This window comes from Mesoplodon densirostris, chromosome 14, assembly GCF_025265405.1.
Source record: "Mesoplodon densirostris isolate mMesDen1 chromosome 14, mMesDen1 primary haplotype, whole genome shotgun sequence".
Taxonomy (NCBI): Eukaryota; Metazoa; Chordata; class Mammalia; order Artiodactyla; family Ziphiidae; genus Mesoplodon; species Mesoplodon densirostris.
In genome coordinates, this window is record NC_082674.1 from 66,743,602 (window position 1) to 66,753,317 (window position 9,716).

The window sequence follows — 9,716 nt, forward strand, 5'->3', positions numbered from 1 at the left end:
TTTGAAGTCGCAGTTGAGTGGTTGACTCTCTGCTTCTTCAACTCCGGAACAAGTGTTTCTGAACCTATCTAAAATCTATCAAATGGGGAGATAATATTTACCTCGCTCCCCTGTAAGTCCCTGGCGTGCTTCCTGGCGGTAGGAAGCACTCAGTGGTCAGAGGCTGGAGGGGATACAGTGCACTGAGCCAGGATGGGTCCAAAGTCAGGGAGTTGGACAGCCACCTGCTCTATGGTGTTGAGAAAGAAGCTCCCTCAGTCCATTGTTTTGTGAAAACTTTGTCTTCCTAATAAGGAAAGCAGAATTGTAGTAAATGGTCTGGCCCAATTTTAAATTAGTTTACTCAAAATGGGTGTAACAACATTGACCCAATTTTCTACTGCTTGTCTGTCTTGTAACCTTCACTGAATCAGGAGTTGAACTCCTCATCCTTCTCTGATTCTTTGTAAAGTCACCAAGGACATTATCTAAAACCCAATGTCTCTTTCTCAGTCTTTATCCCATGCAGTTTTCCGAAGCACATGGCATTTGTGCTGTTTCCTGAAATGCGGTTGTTTGCTCGATTATGTAACACAGGTACCTTTCTGACCTGCCCACGTCTGTCCTTGTCGGGCATGCTGTCCTCCCAAACTCTAAAAGTCATACTCCCAAAGCACACTTTGGCCCTTTGTTTTTCTTCTGATACGTGCCTTTTTTTCAAGAGAGTTGATCACGTTGTACGTTTCCAGCCTGACATTCAGTGATTAACTCCCAGGTCGGCAGCCTTAGAGCGCTTCCTGCTCATCTGCAGCCCCTCTGGGCAGCTCCTCACCTTCTCAGCATCACCAGGTTCACAAGGAAACTCATCTCCCTCCCAAGGGAGCTCCTGCTCCAGTGACCTCAGGCTTGGCCAAGAGGCCACCAGGCATCTCAGCTCCTGGGAGAAAGTCATTGCAATTCGACTTCTTCCTTCCTTCTCTCCAGGCTTGGCCTTGGCAGGAGGCAGAGTGGCCTCCTCAGCCTTTCTACTCGCAGACGCCCCATGAGAACAAACGGCCTGGGATGGGCCAATAAACCCCTCCCACTCAGGACTCTGAAACTGGAGAGGGTACCAAAGGCCAGGGAGGAAGAGATGGAGTTTGCTTGTGTCCGAAGGATCCCAGAACTTCCCCCACAGAGGCCATTAACGCCCCTGGCCTCCCCACTCTCCCAGCTCCTCCAGCCCCATCCTCTGCGAACTACCTGATATCCTTCAGTAAGTCCCTGTTCCGCTTAAGATAGCCAGAGGTACTCTCCCTTCTTGCAACCAAAACCCCTGAATGATGCAAACACTAGGATTTTGAAAGCTGGAAACAGATGGGGAGGGAGCTTAGAACCCTGAGGACAGAGAGGGGGAAAGTGGGAGGACTCCAGGGGGACAGAAGATACTCCGTTTAGAAGGGAGCAAAGGATGCCTGCAGAGGATCCTGAGGAGATACAGGAATTAAGTGTGGACGTCATCATGGTAGCGGGATGACTCATTTGGTGCCTGTACCAAAGAACGCCGAGAGGTAAGAAAGAAAGAGCGGTCAGACGTTTGCAACACTTAAAAAAATAAAAGATAAAAATGTAAAAATAAATTTTAAAAAAGAAGTCTGCAACACTTAGAAAGGTAATAACTCAAACTGGGGTGGAGTGACTAGATGGAGGAGGGATAAACTGGGAGATTGGGATTAACATATACACACCACTATATATAAAACAGATAACCGACAAGGACCTACTGTAGAGCACAGGACACTCTACTCAGTATTCTGTAATGACCTATAAGGGAAAAGAATCTGAAAAGGAACAGATATAGGTATTTGTATGACTGTATCACTTTGCTGTACACCTGAAACTAACACAACACTGTAAATCAACTATACTCCAATATTAAAAAAAAATAAAAAGTTTGTGACACTTAGAAAGGTAATAACTCAAATTGGGGTGGAATGACTGGATGGGGAACCAGTCTAGGACAAGTTGAGAGGAAAAGCCCAAAAGGAATGGGCATTCCTGGATATGGGGGCGGAGGAGAATGGGCATCCAGGGCCACCTACAGGTTTGGATATGGGTAGCGGCAAAGAGGATGGTGCCCATATCAGAAATAGAAAAGTTGGGTAAATTGGTTTGTGAGAGATAAACAGTTCTGTTTTTGTACGTTCCGTCACAGTGAATGAATCTTTATTGCTGATGGACTACACAGAGAGTACTCTACAGGAAGCCAGAAATGAGCCAGTCACGGTTCCTGCCCTCAAGTGACTTTTTGCTAGAAAACTAGCTATGAGTGCTGTACGTATTTCACTGGCATAATGAGCTTTATTGCTCTTTGTGTCATCATCCCAGCTCGGATGTAAACAGCCTGAGAGCAGGACCACGTCTGATTTTCCTCTGTGACTCCAGTGCCTTTTCCTGTGTCCCCAGGACACAGCAGACACTTAATACATATTTAATGATGGACGGAAACGCCAAACCTTTATGAGTCTGCCAAAGAGAACAGAGGGCTGTGTTAGCCAGGAGGCCTTAAAAGAGGCCTTTATGAACTCACTATAAGAATTTCAGGGCTTCCCTGGTGGCGCAGTGGTTGAGAGTCCGCCTGCCGATGCAGGGGACACAGGTTCGTGCCCCGGTCTGGGAAGATCCCACATGTCGCAGAGTGGCTCGCTCGTGAGCCATGACCGCTGAGCCTGCGCATCCGGAGTCTGTGCTCTGCAACGGGAGAGGCCACAACAGTGAGAGGCCCGCATACCGCAAAAAAAAAAAAAAAAAAAAGAATTTCAAAACAAATGCTGGTGGACTTGGAGATTCCAGCATTTCATTTTATCCACATTCTGTCTACAGGGAGAAGGGACAGAAAGATGGCATGATAATTTCTACCAAAACTCCAGAGTGCCTCCCCATTACCTCTTCATCCATCTCTCAGGGACGGACAGGATTTTTTTTTTTAAAGCCACACATACAAAGAGTAAAGTTCATATAAACCAAAAAAAGTAAGATACTGTCCACCTCTGATCAATACAATTCTCCTGCTTCTAGCTCTGAATAATGATCTGGATTTCAGGAAACAGCTACGTGTTACCTAATTGTTTAAAGAAAAACAGATGAGGTAACACCATAAAGTCAAGTGCAATTTAGCATAAAAGGAAAGTTGGAGGAAAGTTAGCATGCTATGCAATCTTTAGTATGTGTTTTGTCGAAGAATACTGCCTGTGGTTATAGATACATATGTCCGAACTGTAAAACTTGAAGCCTGCTTGCTCTGAAATAGAAAAATGATCAAACTTTAAATTGTTTTTGATTATTAGCAGCAGGGTGGAATTAATTTTAGACAGGAAAAATCTTAAGAGGAGCTCCATAACTTTAGAAAAGCTAAGAGGATTTTACTCACATTTCCATTTTGAAATCTGCCTTTAGGTGAACATCACATATGAAACATTACTGCGAGATACAATAAACCCTCAGTTAATCAGGCTGCCTCAGGAATGGGCTATTCGGCTAAATTAAATTTTCATTTTGGGTAAGGATTAACCAGAAAGCTCCTTTAGCTGGAACATAAGTTGAAATCTTAAAAATATATATTGCAAATTGCTATCTCACCTTTAAAAATGCAGTATAGTAAGTGAAATGAAACTTTTTGATGTTGGGATACCCATAATGCCTCAGAGTCACCATTCTGAACACAAATCCTCATTTTATGGTACTAAGTGTGTATAAGATTGGGTGGAATGTGCACTAAGTCAAGACCATGCGTTAAAATTGCTTTTAAAAAAGTTAATAGGACTTCCCTGGTGGTGCAGTGGTTGAGAATCCACCTGCCAATGCCGGGGAAACGGGTTCGAGCCCTGGTCCGGGAAGATCCCACATGCCGCAGAGCAACTAAGCCCGTGCGCCACAACTACTGAGCCTGCGCTCTAGAGCCTGTGAGCCACAACTACTGAAGCCCGCACGCCTAGAGCCTGTGCTCCACAACAAGAGAAGCTACCGCAATGAGAAGCCTGCGCACTGCAACGAAGAGTAGTCCCCGCTCGCTGCAACTAGAGAAAGCCCACGCACAGCAATGAAGACCCAATGCAGCCAAAAAAATTTTTTTAATAAATAAAAAATAAAAAGGTAATAAGCCTATTTGTTTTTCTGAATTTACTACTTGTTTTTTCCCTAAAAGTGGAGTACTGAGCAGGGAGACTTACAGTTAGTGAAGGTTCCCGTTATGTAAAGTCTAGTTATTCAATGTCTTACAGGCATGTTTTAAAAGGGAAGGTTTCTAGAATATAAAGCAATTCTCAAGTAGAGGACTGGTGGATAGAATGTTTCTTTCATTAATCACACTCTTCGCTAAAGCACAAAGAAGTTAATGCAAAAGTATGTTCTAGAAACACCGTGATCTGATACCTTTTTCACTTCGCTGTTTGTGGTGTGCTTCTCGGAACAGCTCTCTCTATTCAGTGAATTTGGTGGGAAATTTTAAACTGGAAACTGGCTGTGTGTGAGGAATAATCCTGAGCGGTTTACACCTGGTGGTCTGGGACACCCTCCCTTCCAGTATCTTCCACTCATTAGTCAGTAAACCCTCTCTCTCCTTAGAATCCCTCGCACTCCCCATACTTCTGCTGGGGTACTTAGCTCCAAATGCCTCGATTTAGTCATTTACATCTAAGTGATACTGAAAGACCACAAGCTGACTGAAAGCAGGAATGATTTCTTTGAATTCTTCAGAGTACCTCATACACAGTTGGGAGTTAATAATTGTTTTTTGAAGGGATGCTGTGGGATTAAATCAAACTCTTTGGAAATGGTGTTTTTTAAGTGCAATATATGTTCGGCTATTTATATTGTAAGTTATTATTAATGCTCTAGTTACTCATTCACTGTGTTCTTACCACTTGCCAAGTGCTTTGTCTGATCCTCACAACCCACCGAGGGAAGCCCAGGGATCCCCATTTTAGAGATGAGGCTTAAAAAGCTTCAAAACCTTGTCTAAGTTCACAAAGCTAACAGGTGGTTGTGAATTTTTTTTCATGATCTGTCATACAAATACTGGTTCACAAGGCGGCTGAGAAATACAACTAAGATGAATAAAGGGCACTTATTTTAATTACCCATTATATCACTTTCATGCTATATTCTTTTTTTTCTCCATGACTTATTTATTTTATATTTATACTTTTATGTTTTATGACCCCCTTCACCTGTTTTGTCCACCCTCACCCCTACCTCTGGCAACCACCAATCTGTTCTCTGCATCTATGAGCTTGCCGGGGGCAGGGGTGGTTTTTCGGGGTTTTTTGTTTTTGTTTTTTTTTTGTCTTTTTTAGATTCCACATATAAATGAGATCATGTAGTATTTGTCTTTCTCTGTCTAACTTATTTCACTAAAAATAGTATCTCAGGGCCATCCATGTTGTTGCAAATGACAATATGTACTTCCTTCCCCTCACTATTAACTCTAATATTCCATTGTGTGTGTGTCTTCCTTATCCAATTCTTTATCCATTCATCCATCATGGACGCACAGGTCCTTTCCATGTCTTGGCTGCTAGGAATAATGCTGTAATGAACATGGGGGTGCAGATATCTCTTTGAGATAGTGATTTCATCTCCTTCAGGTATGTACCCAGAGGTGGGATTGCCAGATCACATGGTAGTTCTATTTTTTTAATTTTTGAGGACCCTCCATTCTGTTCTCCACAGTAGCTGTAACAATTTGCATTCCCGCCAGCAGTGCACAAAGGTTCCCTTTTATCCACATCCTTGCCAACACTGGTTATTTCTTGCCTTTTTGTTAATAGCCATTCTGACAGGTGTGAGGTGATATCTCATTTTGATTTGCATTTCGCTGATGATTAGTGATGTTGAGCATTTTCTCATGTGCTTGTTGGCCATCTGTATGTTTTCTTTGGGAAAATGTCTATTGGGTTCTTCTGACCATTTTTAAATCAGATTGGTTTTTTGCTATGAGTTCTTTATATATTTTAGATATTAATCCCTTATCAGATATACGATTTGCAAATATTTTCTCCCACTTTGTATATTGCCTTTTCATTTTGTTGATGGTTTCCTTTGATGTGCAGAAGCTTTTTAGTTTGAGGTAGCTCCATTTGTTTACTTTTGCTTTTGTTGCCTTTGCTTTTGGTGTCAAAATCAAAAAGTCTTCAAGGGGCTTCCCTGATGGCGCAGTGGTTGAGAGTCCACCTGCCGAAGCAGGGGACACGGGTTCGTGCCCTGGTCTGGGAAGATCCCACGTGCCGTGGAGCAGCTGGGCCCGTGAGCCATGGCCGCTGAGCCTGTGCGTCCGGAGCCTGTGCTCCGCAATGGGAGAGGCCACAGCAGTGAGAGGTCTGTGTACCGCAAAAAAAAAAGTCTTCAAGACCTATGTCAAGGAGCTTATGGCCTATGTTTTCTTCTAGGAGTTTTATGGTTTCAGGTCTTACATCCAAGTCTTCTGTCCTTGGCTTGCAGATAACCACCTTCTCACTGTATCCTCACCTGGCCTTTTCTCTGTGTGTGCATCCCTGGTGTCTCTTCCTCTCCTATTAAGGACACCAGTCATGTAGGATAAGGACTCCACTCTTACAACCTCATTTAACCTTAATTATTACTTTAAAGACCCTATCTCCAAATACAGGCACATTGGGGCTTAGGACGTCAACATATAAATTGAGGGAGGAATGCAATTTAGTCTATAACACCTACCAAATAAATCACTTGCACTCAAATCATTATCTCAGGATGTGACCCCAAATTAAAACAGCCATACAACAACTTGCCTTAGACCTTGAAAAAAGCTGTTATAAAGGACAGACACACACACACACACACACACCTGGTTCGACAAAGCAGGGGTTCTTGACATCAGACAATGCACTGACCATCACAAGCAGTTTCCTGGCAGGCTTGGATTGTGTAATCCGAGAATAAAAGTTGGGGTGGGTGGTGCTCCTTAGAAAGATGAGCCTATGGATTCATAGGATTTCGCTTTTTCTGCACCAGTTACTTTCCATTTACCATTGTTCTGCACAAAGGCAGATTGGATGCACAGCTACCCTGAGGGGTGGGAGAAGATTCAGGAGACAGATTTCCCAGGGGAGTTCCATCTCAGGAAGGTGTCATGTGATGTGTGTTCTGGGCACAGGAACACATGTCTAAAGCAGTTCCATGGTAGACCCTTCAGAGTCCTCCTGACAAGACCCCCTTTGAGACGGAGGCCCCCCTTCAGCCGAGAGTCACTGCGGTGGGTCCCTGACCAGTACACTCTCTGCACCTGCAGTCTGAGCAAACCACACCTCGTGCACTTACGTGCATTAACTGCTATTTTTCAAGTCCATGCAGATGCCATGGTGAGGAATAAAACACAAATTCGTTTTGTGATATTACTGAATTCACTGTAGCTTTTAGTACTGTGGCTGTCTAATCAAAGGATATTTAAACTACTATCACTAACACAAGATATTTGAAAAAACATGTGTTTATGTAAAAAGGGATCCTCCTGCTCAAAATGTTGGAGTCACTGTTCTAATCTGTAACGGAGAGACATTTCTGACTCAGCCGAACCTCCGTGGACGGGGTCTAAGGAGAGAGCCTGTAATCTGCTTCCTGTCCACCTCCCCTCATCCCCTGAATAGTTTCCTCCTGGATTGCCAGGCCCACAATTCTTCGCTCTAGCCATCCTCATGCTCTACTTCCTGTCTCTTGTTCTCTTCTGCTACCTATATTTTTAATTCTCTTCAGGTAGGCGTTCCCTCCTCACCTTGATCGGTGCTTTCTGTATTCTTCAATTCCTTCTTTGAATCACCATCCACAAGTCTCCCTATCAGGTTTGAAGAACTTGCCCAAATGCAGAGATGGAGAATTAGACTAGAGAAGGTGCACTCGGGTATATATCCATCCTTGAAGGTCGGCTGCACCCAGTGTAGCAGACACAGCTTGTGTCCAGCCACGTCCCCGGAACCCACCTTTTCCCTGCCCGTGGGCCCAGCTTCCACCACCAGGGACACAGTGCTCCAGGCTCTCTCTGGCTCAGTGTCTGTTCCCCTCAAGTGCAGGGCAGAGGTGTGAGGACAGGAACACCTCCCAGAGTCCTCCCAGCCAGTGACTGTTGGGAACTGCTTGGCAAACATGCCAGCTCCCGCCTCCCTCGGGTGGGATTGCTGGGGTGTGTGCTCCACTGGCTAGCAGAGTTCCCCGTGCGATGACCGTCCAGGTGTCTGCAGGAGTAACTTGCTTCGTAAAAAAACTTATGTCTCCCTCCTTCCTTCTCCTGCTCCCCCTGATGATGTTTCCTGGGCTACCCTCCCAAATAACCTTGTGCTCTAGTCCTGGTCTCAGAGATTGCTTATGGGGAACTCCAAATTAAGATGCCCTGGGAAGGGCTTCCCTGGTGGCGTGGTGGTTGAGAGTCTGCCTGCCGATGCAGGGGACACGGGTTCGTGCCCCGGTCCGGGACGATCCCACATGCCGCGGAGCGTCTGGGCCCGTGAGCCATGGCCGCTGAGCCTGCGCGTCCGAAAAAGATGCCCTGGGAAGTTCTTTGGCCTGATACCTTTTGAACGACCTATTTCTAAATTACAGAAAAGGGTATTTGGCGGTGGTCTTGTACGGCTTGGATTTATAATTCCATTACCTGGATGGACACTTAAATAGCTGTGACCCAGATAAGCCACTTAACTTCTTCATGCCTCGGTTTCCATATGGTAGAATAAGGGTCTGGACTGGAGAAGTGATTTTCAAAGTGTGGAATTCCCCTGAAGGATTTTAAAGATTCTCCAGAGCTCCAGACAACAGTAAACTCTGAAAAGGAAAGGCTCCCATGGAGTCATTCGAATTAAATTGCAACATTTCAGGGCAAGGGGAAGAACGTGCTATGGGGTATGAGGAGGTTATTATAGGTCTTTCGTGTTTGTGCTCATCCTGCAAACAGAGGCACTAACCATCTTTATTCCAGACCAGCCTTTCAAAGATGTTGCACAGCAAAGAGTCTTGGGAAATACAGGTAGCATCTTCCAGTGGGCCAGGGCAGGTTTGTTTACTGTCCAGCTGAGCAAATTTGATTGCTTGCTGCCCATTATAAGAAGCTCAAGTTCCCTGAGCTCTAGGTTTTTCAGCACTGATGTAAACCCACCGCATGCACAGCATCTACTGGCCCACTCTGTGTCACCCCCTTGAGACTGGAGGCTGGGGGAACCAAGGCAGACACGAAGCTCATGCCACTTGCTGTCTGAGAACACTAAGTCCTTTGTCTCTGACCCAAGCATCTCGTGTCTTCTAGGGGTGTTCATGAGGCTATGCAAGCTAACTTTTCTTTTTTTTAATAGACCTTTATTGGAGTATAATTGCTTCACAATACTGTGTTAGTTTCTGTTGTACACCAAAGTGAATCAGCCATATGCATACACAAGTCCCCATATCCCCTCCCTCTTGTGTCTCCCTCCCACCCTCCCTATCCCACCCCTCTAGGTCATCACAAAGCACCGAGCTAATCTCCCTGTGCTATGCCTGTGCTATGCGGCTGCTTCCCACTAGCTATCTATTTCACGTGTGGTAGTGTATATATGTCAATGCTACTCTCGCTTCGCCCCAGCTTCGCCCTCCCCTCCCTGTGTCCTGAAGTCCATTCTCTACGTCTACCTCTTTATCCCTGCCCTGCAACTATGTTCATCAGTATCTTTTTTTTTCTTTTAGATTCCATACATATGTGTTAGCATATGGTATTTGTTTTTCTC